Raw genomic sequence first — 16702 nt, forward strand, 5'->3', positions numbered from 1 at the left:
TGCTGATGGTGTTGAAAGCTGGGGCAACGGTGGTACTGCTGGAGATACCACAGCCACCGGAGGTGGATTGTTAGGATAGGGAGATGGTAGGTTATCCAACGGCTCCCGTTTATTATCTTTTTCTTTTTCATGTTCTTCTTCTTCTTCTTCAAATTTCTTATCTGCTTTTAGTGTAAATATTGAGGCTGGAAAAGGACATGAAGTCCTCCTGATCCATAATCCTGCATAATCACTTTCTTCCCAGCAAAAAGGTTCCCTCGAATTAACATGTGTATTTAAGGCCTGACAAATACAGTCTTCAAAGGATCCAAAAGCAAGCTGAAAGATATGTGGTGTTAAAGGCTCCTTTGGCCATTCTATCACACAATACTGGACCGTTTTTTATTTACTTTTTCCTTTTCTGGGGCCCCTCTCATTCCAATTTCTAACCGTTATTCCTAATGGACTTTCTGGTGGTATGTCTGGTAATTTGCTCCCTTTCTTCTGGTCCCTGGTCTTCGATTTTGTCTGACCCATCTAGGAATGTTACTGTGGCAATTCCCACAGCCCTTGGTTACCTTAATAAGAGTGTCTTACAGAGGATTTAAGATCTATCACCCACCCACAAATCCTATAGGAATCCCTTCGTTCCTTCACTGGCCAAGTCCCTAGCAGGAGATTGGAACCGTGGTTAGAAGACCTCCACAATCGCTTCGGAACTGAATTCCGTCTCAGTCACACTCTTACACACACAGGCAACCGAAACCCACCCAACAGAACAGTATACGCTTTAAACGCTTATGACTCCATTGTCTTCATTCATATCTTCACACACAGAATTACGGGCAAAATATAGTGCTGCAGCCAGCAAGGGAACTGAAAAAAAAATCAAAACCTTTGCTTACCTTTATTCAGGTTCAAGACGCCATTAGTCCCGACCTGACTCGAACAGCAGCCACCAAATGGTGGGGCGCCTCTCCTAGATAAAGTAAGAATTCAGGAACCAAAGCCCTCCCGGACAAGCCCCCAGTTGTCATACATGACTGGGTCCCAAATTGGATTGCAATTAAATTTTACAATTTATTAAATGAATAGAGGTAAACAAGCAGTTGTGCGCAAACAGATATACTGTGACAGCTGCCCTTCAGCACGTGCCCAGAGGCAGACTGGATATCTTTGCCAAAACAGTCCGGACAATGTATTAGTACACCCATGCACTGCCACGTTAGCTGTCATTGCTAACTGCCAGGCAGGACAGCTCCAGACCAAACACATACACACACAGGCACGCCACAAACACTAAAACAAAACACACAACACAAGGCACAAGAAAAAGTGACCCCCCAGAGGGAAACCCTATGGCAACAGCAAGTCAGAACAGGTGCTCTGCATCAGACCCAAGAGAGACTCAACAATCAGTCGCATCGCACAGGAAGGCTGCCGCACACTCTGAGAAACCAAACCTACCAGTCCTGAGCAGCTCCCCACCTCCTCCTGCCAACCACGCTCAGCACACACATTATTTGCCCCTCAAAACAACAAAACCTTAGAACATACACACACACACACAAAAAAAAAAAATCTGAGATCCATAAATGCCAAAAAGATGTGCACGCACAGCAGTCCCTGCAGAGGTAATCACAGACTCACCCTTTGCACAGGAAAGAGCAGACTCTGATACAACCCTGCTCAGGCTCTTGGTAACGCTGCATCTACACTGCCAAGCCACATGTAGCATGAAATGAAGCTGGTTTTAGTCCCCTGGAAAATTACACAAGTAGGTTTATACATCTAGAGATTAAAATATAGCTCAAAAAACAGAAGCGTATCCCACCATCGCAAAGAACAGTGAGCCAGCAACCTCTACTAAATATTCCTCTGTTAAGTGAATTCCAAGGACTTAGAAATCCAGAAATCCATAGACTCCAGCCTGCCTAGAGAACCCTGCAACTGACTGAAGGAAAACAAAACACTTACCCCAAAGAGCAGCCCAGGCAGAAGGAGCTCTCTGATGCCATGCCTGGGGCTCATATACCATTAGGCCCTGCCCAGCACCCAAACCCAATCACATTGTAAAGGGGAGGGACAAAGCACAAGAAAGTAGGAGCAGAGCAGGAGCAGCAGATTTTCATTTTCTTTTTTTTTTTTTTTTTTTTTTTTTAAATCTGCTTTACCTGAACAACATGCAGAGGACAAGAGACCTGGGGTGTTTCTAGAAGCAACAATCCCCATGCTTTTGCTGCAGCTTTTAATATTAAAAAGACAACACAACCAGTCAAGTAACTGGAACTTTTTCAAATGGAATTACGTCAAACAGGTTCATCATCACTTGCAAAAACAGAGAACCAGCATTCACTAGCATGCCAGAGCTAATACCCACCTCCTGCACAACGCTCACTACTACTAATGCAACATATCATTGTGCAATACCTCTCTGTTCCCGGTTCCTTTAACTCACCTGCTCAGTAGCTCCAACTGAGAAATGTGCCTGGGCAGCACCGCGCTGAAATGTGCCCGAACAGACTTATTCTTCAGTGATGAAGAAGGTGACCCTGCTCAGTCTCTTGGCAGTACTGCACTTATGCGGTCAAGAAACCGTACCGCACGGTTTCCCAAAAACAACGTACCTGGCAACCCCGCATAAACATACCTCAAATATGTGAATTTCATGCACATAAAGCCTAGAAGGCTTTATGGTCTAACGACTCGACAGACAGCAAACACCCAGGCAAAAGCTCCAGAAATATAACAAACCGCCCCTAACCCTGAGAAAGACCACTGCTTATATGCCCACTGCTGCCATTTTCAGATACATGCTCACACAGGGAGCCTCCATCATACATTTCTCCTAAACCCTGCTCCATCACTTTGCCACCAAGGTTGTGACTTTGATAAGATTTGACATATAGGCAAAGACTCACAAAAAGCCCCGTAATTCTGCAAAAATCATAAGGGACCCAGAAACGCAAAGCAAACACACAAAATAACATCGCCATACTATCCGTAAAACTGCTGTAATAACTACTCACCTGAGGAAGAGCTGCGTGCAATACAGGCACCTACTACTTAGATTGCTTTACTATGACAGATCCTACCAGTTGCCACCTCGAAAAGATATGCGTACCGGTTTCTACTTGAAAATGCATCAGTCCATAGACTCTGACCCACCTAAAGAACCCTGCAACTGACTGAAGGAAAAACAAAGCACTTACCCCAAAGAGCAGCCCAGGCAGAAGGAGCTCTCCCATGGCACACCTGCAACTGAGTTACTATTAGGTCCCACCTGGAACCTGAAGCCAATCACATGGGAAAGTGCAGGGGGAAAGCACAAAAAAAGCAGAAAGAAGAGGAACAGCAGCTGTGGTTTTATTACCTTATTTATATGGCTTAGCTCAACAGCATGCAGAGTGCAGACAGGAGAACTGGGGTGTTTCTAGAGGCTACAATCTGTTGTCGATGGAAGGAAGACACAGACGCTCAATATGAGTGAACAGTGAACTTCAACTTTAATGGATAGCTCAGTCGCCTTTTATCTAGTTCGAACATAATCAACTCATACATATTGCAAAAACTAAGCTCAGGATTGGCTAACACTTTCCTATCTTGTCAGTCAGTTCCTCCCTCTTTTAGCTACCTTCCCGCCTGAGGGACTTTCCCAACCACACAAGGGCATCGTGTCCTTGGGCCTGATTGGTTCTCAACCCGCTGCGCACGTGCCCAGGCTCATATGAGTTGAGTACGGTACCTCCCTAGCCCATGACCTCCTAACTGCTCAACATCCACATGTCCTACCTCACTTAACCATTCCTCCACAATTCCCCCATTTTTATTTTGTGCTACAAATACCTTCTCTGTGAGTTGCTCTAGGTTCTTAGTTAGGCAGTTAAAGGTTACATATGCAGCAATTATAATCAATATAACTATAAGTAGAAAGCAAAGTCCCTCTTTAACTAGCAAAACCCATCCACCCATGTTCCCAAAAACAGATTTAAGCCAACCTTCAAACCAACTATCTTGTACTACAATTTTTTGTGTATGATCCCCTAACCATTTCAACTGGTCGTGAATTGACTGACCATGGTCGGAAAGATTAAAGCAACACATTCCTTCTACATCTTCACACCCATGTCCCTGAGCCAAGAACAAGAAATCAATAGCGGCCCTATTTTGCAGCACAGCGTGCCTTAGGCTTTCCGTGTCTTGCGAAATTTCAGAAAGAACTTGTATGGTTACATTTGATTGTTTAACAGCCCAACAAGCAAGCTTATTAATTCTAGCCAAAGCGTGTGCTGTTCCTACAGTCAGAAAAAGATCCATTAAGCAGAGTAATACGGGCAGAGTATGGTGCTAACATTTCACTCAGTTCCTTTGGATCCCCTATTGGGACCCCAAACAAGCATGTTCTGAAAGGGTACATAACATAACACAACTATACAACTTAACCCTAATAACACTACAATTACTGTAAGCACTTAACAGTAACACAATTAATAGTAAGTAACACAACTTAGTAGTAACACACTTAAACCTAATCACTTGATGGTGATCAAAGGCTGTTCTTGATAGTCGTCGAGGTGTCACAGCCCACGTCATTGTCAGAATGATTATCAGGAACCTCTTCCTGGTCGTCTTCGGCATGTGCAGATTCTAAAGCTGCTTCAGCCCACTTTGCAGAGATCCACTGGGTACCTGTTTCTGGCACCACTTCAAAATCTCTATAACATTTTTGCAAGTAACCCTTTAACCACATTTATCACAATACTACATGCAATGACGATTGACACCACAGTGAACAAAATCCTTAATCCCTCTTTGACTAATCCCAGTAACCATCTATGCATTGTTTCAAACAAATCAGTGAACCATTGATTGAAAGGATTGATACCATATTGACTCTTTCTCACGTGCTCTTTCAAGAAAGTAATGGATTTGTGAATTGACTCATTACGATCAAAAAGTTTTAAACAGTATGTTCCCTTAAGTTTCTCCAAGTGGCTACTTCACACAATGACTCCATACTTGTGAAACATGATTTTGCTCGACCAGTACTAATTTCCTATGATTTCAGCCTGCACTATGGCAATAAATGCGCTCTCACTAACACAGTACACAGCACACTCACACACCCAGAGCACACTCACACACCCAGAGGCCTCTGGCACATCTCACTCTCAATCATACCACAACCTCAATCATACCACAAGAATATAATTTAGAATGGTAAGCAAACAAACAAGTATTGCCTCTCATTGTGTTCCTCGTGAAGTGACTTGCAACACTTTGTTTTAAAACCTTACCCTTACACAAATACTTTCAACACAAAATACCTGGACATTTAAGAATAACACATACAATTATTAACACTCCAGTTAGTATCCCTTTTTCATTGCAAGGTAAACCTCTTATAAAAAGAATGCCAGAGAGAAGCAGCACAGCCGCCGCCGCTTCTATGGTTACGTCAGACAGGCTGCAGGGTCCTGATGCCCATCCCTCTGCTCTGTGCCGACTCGCCACACGGTGAGGGTCGGCTGCCGTTCGATTCCGCGGAACTCCGAGTGCAGCGCTGCTCGTGGCGGTGACTGAGGTGGGGGGGAGGCTCCCACTGCCCCGTAGCCCCCTGAGGCAGCATTATCGTTCTCACTGAAGGCGGCAGTGGGCAATCCCCAGCTCCAACACTTCCCGGCAATCCCAGTCGCTCTGTAGCGGCAGTAGCGACTCTCTGCTCAGCCTGATGTATAACTAAGGCATTAGTGACTGCTCTCCAAGGCTTCAATAATTTTTTAGCAGCCTTATTTTCATTAATAACTTCAAACAATTTGTCCCCAAATTTACGCCACTCTGTTTGTTCAAAAACTGTATCAGGATTGATAAAACAACCCTGCGCTACTCCATATACTAATAATCCTGGTAAATCCTTTTTGCAGTCTATATCTAAAGTGCTCCGCTTTTCTAAAAAGCATTCGAGCAAAGCATACGCCTCTTGTCTCTCCATACCTTTATATACATCGGTTGCAGCCTTTGCAAAGACCTCAGCGGCGCTTCTCCGGCGGGACCCTTTATAGGCTCATCCCGGGTGCGGGGACTCCCTTCCACCTTCCGAGCTGCGGGTGCGGGGACTCCAAGTTTTCGTCCCTTTCACCTTTCAGACCTCGGCAACGCGTGACCGGCGGGATCCTCTCCCGGGTGTGGGGACTCCACGTCCCTTTCACCTTCCCAACGCGGGTGAGGGGATTCTTGTCCCTTCCACCTCCTGGGCTGCGTTGCAGGACCGGATCTTCCCTTATTCCATCCAACCGTGGCCCAGGATCACCGCCAGCAGTGTCCAAATCCCGTTCAGATCGGTCCCTGTTCGGGCGCTATTTGTAGTCGACAGAAGGAAGACACAGACGCTCAATATGAGTGAACAGTGAACTTCAACTTTAATGGATAGCTCAGTCGCCTTTTATCTAGTTCGAACATAATCAACTCATACATATTGCAAAACTAAGCTCAGGATTGGCTAACACTTTCCTATCTTGTCAGTTAGTTCCTCCCTCTTTTAGCTACCTTCCCGCCTGAGGGACTTTCCCAACCACACAAGGGCATCGTGTCCTTGGGCCTGATTGGTTCTCAACCGGCTGCGCACGTGCCCAGGCTCATATGAGTTGAGTACGGTACCTCCCTAGCCCATGACCTCCTAACTGCTCAACATCCGCATGTCCTACCTCACTTAACCATTCCTCCACAATAATCCCCATGCTTTTGCTACAGCTTTGAATATTAAAAGGACAAAATGACCAAGCAAGTAGCTGAATTTTTTTTTTCATCTGGAATTAGCTCAAGCTTTTATTTACATAGAAAGAAAAGTCTAGGAGCAGAACTGATTACATGCCAAAGAAGAATTCAATTCCATTCCACTCACAGGAAAAATCACTTACTTCAGTAAGCTGAGAACCAAAAGGCTATGCTGATGTGTTAAAACACATTACAGGACACTGGGTCCAGGCCCTCCGCTGCACCCACTTAAAATCCATCCCTACACTCACCAAGGGACAACCCCAACCCAAACACAGACGCAGCATTTCAGCTTCAACACAGTTTTGGGAACTGGTAGAAAGGACACCTCATCCTCAGCAAGGTGTGCTCAGGCTACACAGGACAAGGCTTTGGGCACCTCTTTGCCTACCAAAGAAGACAGCCATCAGCACCCGCTTTGTTCAGATTCTAAAGACTAACATCACAGCCCACATTGCCTGGGACACCTGAGAAACAGAAGAGAAAGCAGCCATACCGTTTTCAAGCCATCCCTGCATGTGTTGCTCCTTGATGATCTGCAACCTCTTCTCAAATCCTCAACTGCTTCTGTGGAGAGCCTGCCATGGCACCTGCAAAGCAAGATGGATACCCTTCGCAGTCACCTTGTGCTACTTGGCAGTTCTGCTCCAATCCAGCTCACAAACAGCCTGCCCTTCTCGTGCTGCTCTTAAGAGTGCAGCTTAGCCCCTCTGAGCCTGTGCGACACACCTGTGAAACAAAAAGAAAAGCATAGGCCTAAGCAGCATCCAAAGCCACAGCACAGCTAGGACAGTTACTCTCATCTGCCTCCCTTACCTCGGCCCCCTCACCTGCCCTCGAGGAAGATGCTTCCATCTGCTCTCTTAAGCCAGCTACAACACACCTCTGAAATATAAACAGGATTTTTACTGTATTTTGTGTAGTTAACTAACTGCAGTGACAACTGCACCCCTAAAGTACCTGCTACATCTGTTCATCGCTCACCTTGCCGAAAGCAGCTATGCTCAAGTCCCACGTTGTACACTGTGTTGCAGCTTTAACAAATGAAAACAGATACAAGACAATCATTCAGCTGCCAGCATTAGAACCCATCCCTCAACAACAGCAGGGACCCCATTTACAAATTATCGTTTTAAAACAGCAGCCCCCTTACCTCAGCACCTCAGAAGTAGATCAAGCCTGTCACTGAGCTGCCTACCCAGTGCTGAACAGTTCCAGAAGGAGCTCTTTCCTGTGACAGGTTCTAAAGGTTTACACTCTACTGGGGACAGGAAAGAAATAAGAATAAACATTTCAAAACCCCATATCTGTAACCTTTCAAGATTCAACAGACCTCCTCAAGCACACCGTTCAAGCACTTATGCGAACAGCTGCTCACAAGCAGATATACTCTCCCAAATCCACATCTGCCAAACACCACAGAGATGACTGTGCCAGCTGCCCTTCAGTACGTGCCCAGAGGCAGACCGGATGACTTTGCCAAAACAGTCCAGACAATGTATTAGTACACCCATGCACTGCCACATTAATCACTAACTGCCAGGCAGGACAGCTCCAGACCAAACACATACACACACAGGCACGCCACAAACACTACAAACAAAGCACACAACACAAGGCGCAAGAAAAGGTGACCCCCAGAGGAAAGCCCTATGGCAACAGCAAGTCAGAATAGGTGCTCTGCATCAGACCCTAGGAGACTCAAATGTCACAATATGCGACTGCAAGCAACTGCCAGAACTGGGATGATGGAGGCCTAAAAAGCCTGCCTTCAAGACAAGAGACCAGAAGGATGGGGACTGAAAACCCCGTAAAACAAAGCTTAGGAAATCAATTCCCAAGCAAGAGCTCCTGATGCGGCCCAGATGACTTCTGCAAGAGTGAGGATGGAAACAGGCGCGATCTCAAACAGATTATGATGCACAAGACCTGAAACAGACCTGCTCTTTAAGCAGTGACTGCAACACAAGAAGTGCTCAGATCAGAGTCATGATGACAAAACATGCATTGAGGCCCTTCAGCACCACTACCAAGTCGCCTGTCTAGTCAGTCCAGTGTAAAAAGCTAGGAGGATATCAAGACCCGAGAAGCACAGAACAGACATCGCAGAAGCAACACAAGACAGACAAACAGAAGGAAACTGTCCTGCCTGGCGCACGCACTCACTCTACAAAATAATCCCGCTTCTTCTATTAGCCTGGTGACCCAGCCACAAGCAGCCTGAACGTGACCCAGCCTGAGCCACCCTCACCGTGGAACCAAGTCTAGTCAGCCAGCTGGCTCCATGCTGCTCTGACTCCCAGCTCCCATTAGCCACCCCAGATATGCAAATACCAGGTGCCCCCCAACTTAGCTCTCAGATTGCTGAATGGTAAAGTCCCTCCGCTTCAAGAAACGCACAGGCACTGATTGTCATCTTAGTCAATTGCCAGGCTCATCATCAGCTGCAAAAACAGAGTACCAGCATTCACTAGGACGCCGGCCCCATTGCTCACCTTCTCCGCAATGCTGACCACTACTGATGCAACATACAATTGTGCTCACGTGTTCCTCTCCAAGTCCAAGCTCCAACAGTGCAGCCAGTGTCATCCACACCACCTGGGAAAACAAAGGGATTAAATGATCATTGCATTCACAACAAGTCAGCCAATGGTGGTTTTTTTTTTTTGTTAATGTTGTTTTTTGTGTGTGTGTTTCCTGTATTTATTTATTTTTTAGTCTGCTTTAGCTCAACAGCATGCAGAGTGCAAACAAGAGAACTGGGGTGTATCTAGAAGCAACAATCCCCACGCTTTTGCTGCAGCTTTGAATATTAAAAGGACAATACGACCCAGCAAGTAACTGGAACTTTCTTAACTGGAATTAGCTCAAACTGTTATTTACATTGAAAGAAAAATCTAGGAGCAGAACACATTATACACCAACAAAATTAATTCCATTTCATCCCCAGAAAAAAATCACGTACTCTCATCCCCTCCTGTACCTCAGCCGCTTGCCTGCCCCACGTGGCACATGCTTCCATCTGTTCCCTTTACTCACTTATAGCACCTCTAAAAGGCAAACTGGAATTTTACTCTATTGGATGTAGGAAAATAACTGCAGTGACAACCGCACCCCAAAAACAACAGTTACCTCTGCTCATCACGCACCAGAGTCACTGCAGAGGCAGCTCGGGTCAAGACATCCTGCACTGTGCACTGCACACTGCATTTCAGCCTCAACAAAGGAGAAAGACAGGCAGAAGATAAACATTCAGCTGACAGCAGTAGCACCCATCCCTCAACAACAAAAGGGACCCCATCTTTAGTTTTATCCTTTCAAAACAGCAGGCCACTTGCCTCTGTACCTGCAAATTAGGTCCAAGCTTGAAAGGAGTGGCCAGCATCACCCACACCACCTGGGAACACAAAAGGACAAAATGACCACTCTTCTTGCGAGCATACACCTGCCACACTGCTTCCTCTATCCCAAACAGCCTCACCTCGGACCCTCACAGGGAAACACCTGAGCGTCTTCCCTTCACCTCAGATAAGGGATGACCAGGCTGACTACACTCACCTTCCCTCAGAGCTTCGTGACACGAGGATTTCCCTTCCCTGTCCACGACTGCACAAAGCACCTGCAGACACAAGAGAAACGCACACTCTGAGGCACCTCAAAGCTACAGTGTACCTGCTGCAATACCTCTCTCTTCCCAGCTCCTGTACTTCAGCTGCTCACCAGCTCTGAGATTCTTCGCTCACAGCGCCACAGCAAACTCTGCCTGGGCCACACAACACACACTACACAAGCTACAATGGCTAAGACACACAAGCTGGAACATTCCCACCCAACAATCAGTCGCATCGCATAGGAAGGCTGCCGCACACTCTGAGAAACCAAACCTACCAGTCCTGAGCAGCACCCTACCTCCTCCTGCCAACCACGCTCAGCGCACACACTATTTGCCCCTCAAAAAACCAAAACCTTAGAACATACACACACACAAAAAAAACATCTGAGATCCATAAGTGCCAAGAAGACATGCACGCACAGCGACCGCGGCAGAGGTAATCACAGACTTACCCTTTGCAGAGGAAAGAGCAGACTCTGATACAACCCTGCTCAGGCTCTTGGTAATGCTGCATCTACACTGCCAAGCCACATGTAGCATGAAATGAAGCTGGTTTTACTTCTCTGGAAAATTACACAAGTAGGTTTATACATCTAGAGATTAAAATATAACTCAAAAACAGAAGAGCATCCCACCATCAAAAAAAAAAAAAAAAAAAAAAGAGCCAGCAACCTCTACTAAATATTCCTCTGTTAAGTGAATTCCAAGCACTTAGAAATCCTGAAATCCATAGACTCCAGCCTGCCTAGAGAACCCTGCAACTGACTGAAGGAAAACAAAACACTTACCCCAAAGAGCAGCCCAGGCAGAAGGAGCTCTCTGATGTCATGCCTGGGGCTCATATACCATTTGGCCCCACCCAATATCCAAACCCTATCACCTGGTAAAGGGGAGGGACAAAGCACAAGGAAGTAGGAGCAGAGCAGGAGCAGCAGTAGCTGTTTTTTTTTGTTGTTTTGTTTTGTTTTTTTTGTTTATTTGTGTGGTTTTTTTTAAATCTGCTTTACCTGAACATCATGCAGAGAACAGACAAGAGACCTGGTGTGTTTCTAGAAGCAACAATCCCCATGCTTTTGCTACAGCTTTTAATATTGAAATAACAACGCGACCAGTCAAGTAACTGGAACTTTTTCAAATGGAATTACGTCAAACACGTTCATTATCACTTGCAAAAACAGAGAACCAGCAATCACTAGCATGCCAGAGTGTTGTCGACAGAAGGAAGACAGGGACACTCAATATGAGTGATCAGCAAGCTTCAATTTATTGGATAGCTCAGACGCCTTTTATTCCTTAACATATAATTAGCTCATACATATTACAAAAGTTAAGCTCATGATTGGTCCCCCTATGTCCTTATCTTATCAGCTTCTTCCTCATCCTTTCGACCGAAATAACACAGTTGGTACTTTCCCAAACCGCCAACGGATATTGTGTCCTTGTGTGTGATTGGCTCAAACAAGTTGTGTGCGATGTTTGTCCAACTTGTGAAGATTCAGCTGTTTTATGTCTACGTGACCTATCTCAGTTAACCATCCCTCTACAATTCCCCCGTTTTTATTTTGGACTACTAATACCTTCTCTGTGACTTGTTCAAGCTTCTTAGTTAAGCAACCAAAAATTATTCGCACAGCTATTTTTATCAATATAACTATAAGCAGAAAGCGAATTCCCTCTTTGATTAGACTCACTAACCAGTTAGACAGACCCCCAAAGATGGACTGCAACGAATTGTCAAGCCAACTAGGTTGTACTGTAATTTTCTTTGTGTGCTCCATCAACCATTTCAACTGGTCATGAATCGATCGACCATGATCTGAAAGATTGAAACAACACATTCCTTCAAAATCTTCACATCCATGTCCTTGCGCTAAAAGCAAAAAATCAATTGCAGCCCCATTTTGTAACACAACATGCCTAAGACTATCCATATCTTGTGCCATTTCAGTAATAATTTCAGTTGTTACATTTGATTGCTTAACAGCCCAACAAGCAAGCTTATTAATGCTAGCCAAAGCATGTGCAGTTCCCACTGCTGGAACTAATGAAGCAAATATTCTCTCAGCAGCGCCCCATAATTCTACACCATCGTCACAGTCAGAACCTAAAGTCTTAAGAGCTCATTTGGATCTCTGCGACAAGCTCTGGTTCCGGAGACTGTGTAAGTCCGGGGCGAACAATGTGAGTCGCCCTAGATAACATGGACCCCCAAACGCGTTGGCAGGTATTCCTTGCCACGCACGATCCCCGCAAATCAAAAACATGCCAGGTGGCAGAGCCTTTGCAGTGTCATTATTCCACATCGGATTGTTATTAGATTTTGCTTCAGCTCCCAAAGCCCCCAGTCCTTGACTCCATACTTGTGAAATATGATTTTGCTCGACCGATCGCAACTAGTCCTACTAGTTGCTTACAATCGACTCCCCGTTTTTCTAAAAAGCACTGTAATGAATCTAGGGCTACTTCGTCCTTCATTTTCCTATGATTTTTTTGCCAGCACTAATTTCCTATGATTTCAGCCTGCACTATGGCAACCTGCACTATGGCAATAAGCACGCTCTCACTAACACAGTACATAGCACACTCGCACACACACAGCACAATTGCACACCCAGAGGCCTCTGGCACATCTCAATCTCAATCATACCACAACCTCAATCATACCACAAGAATATAATTTAGAATGATAAGCAAACAATACGTGCAGCCAATATAATTTAGAATCATAACCAAACAAACAAGTATTGCCTCTCATTGTGTTCCTCGTGAAGTGACTTGCAACACTTTGTTTTAAAACCTTACCCTTACACAAATACTTTCAACACAAAATACCTGGACATTTAAGAATAACACATACAATTATTAACACTCCAGTTAGTATCCCTCCAGCAGCTGAAAACATACTGTTTGTCTGCAGCTTCAGGAGATCTTTGCTCCTCTGGTGAGCAGCTGAGAGTGGAGTCCCCTCCGAGCAAAAACGCTCAGGGTGCACCTAGGGGCGTCCACGCCGCAGCCGATCCCCGCAGCCGAGCAGTGTCTCCTCAAGTCTGCCAGTGGTCATTTGGCAGTGTAATCTGCATCTCTGCACTCCTGCCCCGCAATAGAGCTAAGTCGTCATTACTAATCCATAGAATGTGGCAACCCCACGGAATCTTATCCAGAAACATAGTTATAACACTGATCTGGGGACGAATAGTCTTTTTTGCATTGCAAGATAAACCTCTTATAAAATGAATGCCAGAGAGAAGCAGCACAGCCGCCGCTGCTTCCATGGTTACGTCAGACAGTCTGCAGGGTCCTGATGTCCACCCCTCTGCTCTGTGCCAACTCACCACACAGTGAGGGTCCGCTGTCGTTGTCCACTGATGCCTCTGGTCTACTGTAGCAACCCGATCTCGGATGTCCCGCATCGCACCACGATTACTTCAATTTCCCAACTCGCTCCTCAATTCCTTTTTCCGCGTCCCTCCGCAATTCCTTTTTACAGTCTATACCCTGCGTGCTCCGCTTTTCTAAAAAGCACTTGAACAGATCATACGTCACTTGCCTCTCCATACCTTTGTTTACGTCAGCACTGTTGCAGCCTTTGCAAGACCTCGGCGACGCGCGGCCGGCGGGACCCTCTATAGGTGCTCCCGGGTGCGAGGATTTAGCATTTTCATCCCTTCCACCTCCTGAGCTGCATTGCAGGACCTGTTTCCTTCCCTTATTCCGTCGATCCGTGGCTCGCAGGTTCACCGCCAGCAGGGTCCGTGTTCGGGCGCCATTTGTTGTCGACGGAAGGAAGACAGGGACACTCAATATGAGTGATCAGCAAGCTTCGATTTATTGGATAGCTCAGACGCCTATTATTCCTTAACATATAATTAGCTCATACATATTACAAAAGTTAAGCTCATGATTGGTCCCCCTACGTCCTTATCTTATCAGCTTCTTCCTCATCATTTCGACCGAAATAACACAGTTGGTACTTTCTCAAACCGCCAACGGATATTGTGTCCTTGTGTGTGATTGGCTCAGACAAGTTGTGTGCGATGTTTGTTCAACTCGTGAAGATTCAACTGTTTTATGTCTATGTGACCTATCTCAGATAACCATTCCTCTACACCAGAGCTAATACCCACCTCCTGCACAACGCTCGCTACTACTAATGCAACATACAGTTGTGCAATACCTCTCTGTTCCCAGCTCCTTTATCTCACCTGCTCAGTAGCTCCAACTGAGAAAATGTGCCCGGGCGGCGCCGCGCCGAAATGTGCCCGGGCGGCGCCGCGCCGAAATGTGCCCGGGCGGCGCCGCGCCGAAATGTGCCCGGGCGGCGCCGCGCCGAAATGTGCCCGGGCGGCGCCGCGCCGAAATGTGCCCGGGCGGCGCCGCGCCGAAATGTGCCCGGGCGGCGCCGCGCCGAAATGTGCCCGGGCGGCGCCGCGCCGAAATGTGCCCGGGCGGCGCCGCGCCGAAATGTGCCCGGGCGGCGCCGCGCCGAAATGTGCCCGGGCGGCGCCGCGCCGAAATGTGCCCGGGCGGCGCCGCGCCGAAATGTGCCCGGGCGGCGCCGCGCCGAAATGTGCCCGGGCGGCGCCGCGCCGAAATGTGCCCGGGCGGCGCCGCGCCGAAATGTGCCCGGGCGGCGCCGCGCCGAAATGTGCCCGGGCGGCGCCGCGCCGAAATGTGCCCGGGCGGCGCCGCGCCGAAATGTGCCCGGGCGGCGCCGCGCCGAAATGTGCCCGGGCGGCGCCGCGCCGAAATGTGCCCGGGCGGCGCCGCGCCGAAATGTGCCCGGGCGGCGCCGCGCCGAAATGTGCCCGGGCGGCGCCGCGCCGAAATGTGCCCGGGCGGCGCCGCGCCGAAATGTGCCCGGGCGGCGCCGCGCCGAAATGTGCCCGGGCGGCGCCGCGCCGAAATGTGCCCGGGCGGCGCCGCGCCGAAATGTGCCCGGGCGGCGCCGCGCCGAAATGTGCCCGGGCGGCGCCGCGCCGAAATGTGCCCGGGCGGCGCCGCGCCGAAATGTGCCCGGGCGGCGCCGCGCCGAAATGTGCCCGAACAGACTTATTCTTCAGTGATGAAGAAGGTGACCCTGCTCAGTCTCTTGCAGTACTGCACTTACGCGGTCAAGAAACCGTACCGCACGGTTTCCCAAAAACAACGTACCTGGCAACCCCGCATAAACATACCTCAAATATGTGAATTCCATGCACATAAAGCCTAGAAGGCTTTATGGTCTAACGACTCGACAGACAGCAAACACACAGGCAAAAGCTCCAGAAATATAACAAACCGCCCCTAACCCTGAGAAAGACCACTGCTTATATGCCCACTGCTGCCATTTTCAGATACATGCTCACACAGGGAGCCTCCATCATACATTTCTCCTAAACCCTGCTCCATCACTTTGCCACCAAGGTTGTGACTTTGATAAGATTTGACATATAGGCAAAGACTCACAAAAAGCCCCGTAATTCTGCAAAAATCATAAGGGACCCAGAAACGCAAAGCAAACACACAAAATAACATCGCCATACTATCCGTAAAACTGCTGTAATAACTACTCACCTGAGGAAGAGCTGCGTGCAATACAGGCACCTACTACTTAGATTGCTTTACTATGACAGATCCTGCCAGTTGCCACCTCAAAAAGACATGCGTACCGGTTTCTACTTGAAAACGCATCAGTCCATAGACTCTGACCCACCTAAAGAACCCTGCAACTGACTGAAGGAAAAACAAAGCACCTACCCCAAAGAGCAGCCCAGGCAGAAGGAGCTCTCTCATGGCACACCTGCAACTCAGTTACTATTAGGTCCCACCTGGAACCTGAAGCCAATCACATGGGAAAGTGCAGGGGGAAAGCACAAAAAAAAGCAGAAAGAGGAGCAGCAGCAGCTGTGGTTTTATTAACTTACTTATAAGGCTTAGCTCAACAGCAGGCAGAGAGCAGACAGGAGAACTGGGGTGTTTCTAGAAGCAACAATCCCCATGCTTTCGCTGCAGCTTTGAATGTTGGAAGGACATTACCACCAAGCAAGTAACTGAAGCTTTTCCTGCTGGAATTAACTCAAACTTTTATTTATGTAGAAAGAAAAATCTAGGAGCAGAACAGATTACATGCCAAAAGAAGAATTCAATTCCATTCCACTCACAGGAAAACTCACTTACTTCAGCAGGCTATCTGAGAACTAAAAGGCTATGCTGATGGGTCAAAACACACTACAGGACACTGGGGCCGGGCCCTCCGCTGCACTGAATTAAAACCCATCCCTACACTCACCAAGGTACAACCCCAACCCAAACACAGACGCAGCATTTCAGATTCAACACAGTTTTCGGAACTGCTGG

The 16702-nt window shown here is 47.4% G+C and overlaps 2 long non-coding RNA genes across 3 annotated transcripts; both read right to left on the reverse strand.

Moving 5' to 3' along the window:
* Positions 1–4310: 4310 nt before the first annotated feature.
* On the reverse strand, positions 4311–8057 carry LOC309873907. 2 transcript variants are annotated; one of them, XR_014316754.1, is made up of 5 exons: positions 7907–8057; positions 7738–7787; positions 7570–7638; positions 7250–7343; positions 4311–6335 (listed from the first exon to the last, which is right to left on the reverse strand). It is a non-coding gene; the product is annotated as an uncharacterized lncRNA (long non-coding RNA). The 2 variants fall into 2 exon arrangements; XR_014316753.1 differs by lacking the exon at positions 7570–7638.
* Positions 8058–11874: 3817 nt separating this feature from the next.
* LOC309873856 lies at positions 11875–16443 on the reverse strand. The gene is made up of 3 exons (XR_014316748.1): positions 16270–16443; positions 16103–16180; positions 11875–11885 (listed from the first exon to the last, which is right to left on the reverse strand). It is a non-coding gene; the product is annotated as an uncharacterized lncRNA (long non-coding RNA).
* Positions 16444–16702: the final 259 nt, after the last annotated feature.

Source organism: Aythya marila (genome assembly GCF_965140915.1).
Source record: "Aythya marila genome assembly, chromosome: 1".
In the NCBI taxonomy this organism is placed as follows: Eukaryota; Metazoa; Chordata; class Aves; order Anseriformes; family Anatidae; genus Aythya; species Aythya marila.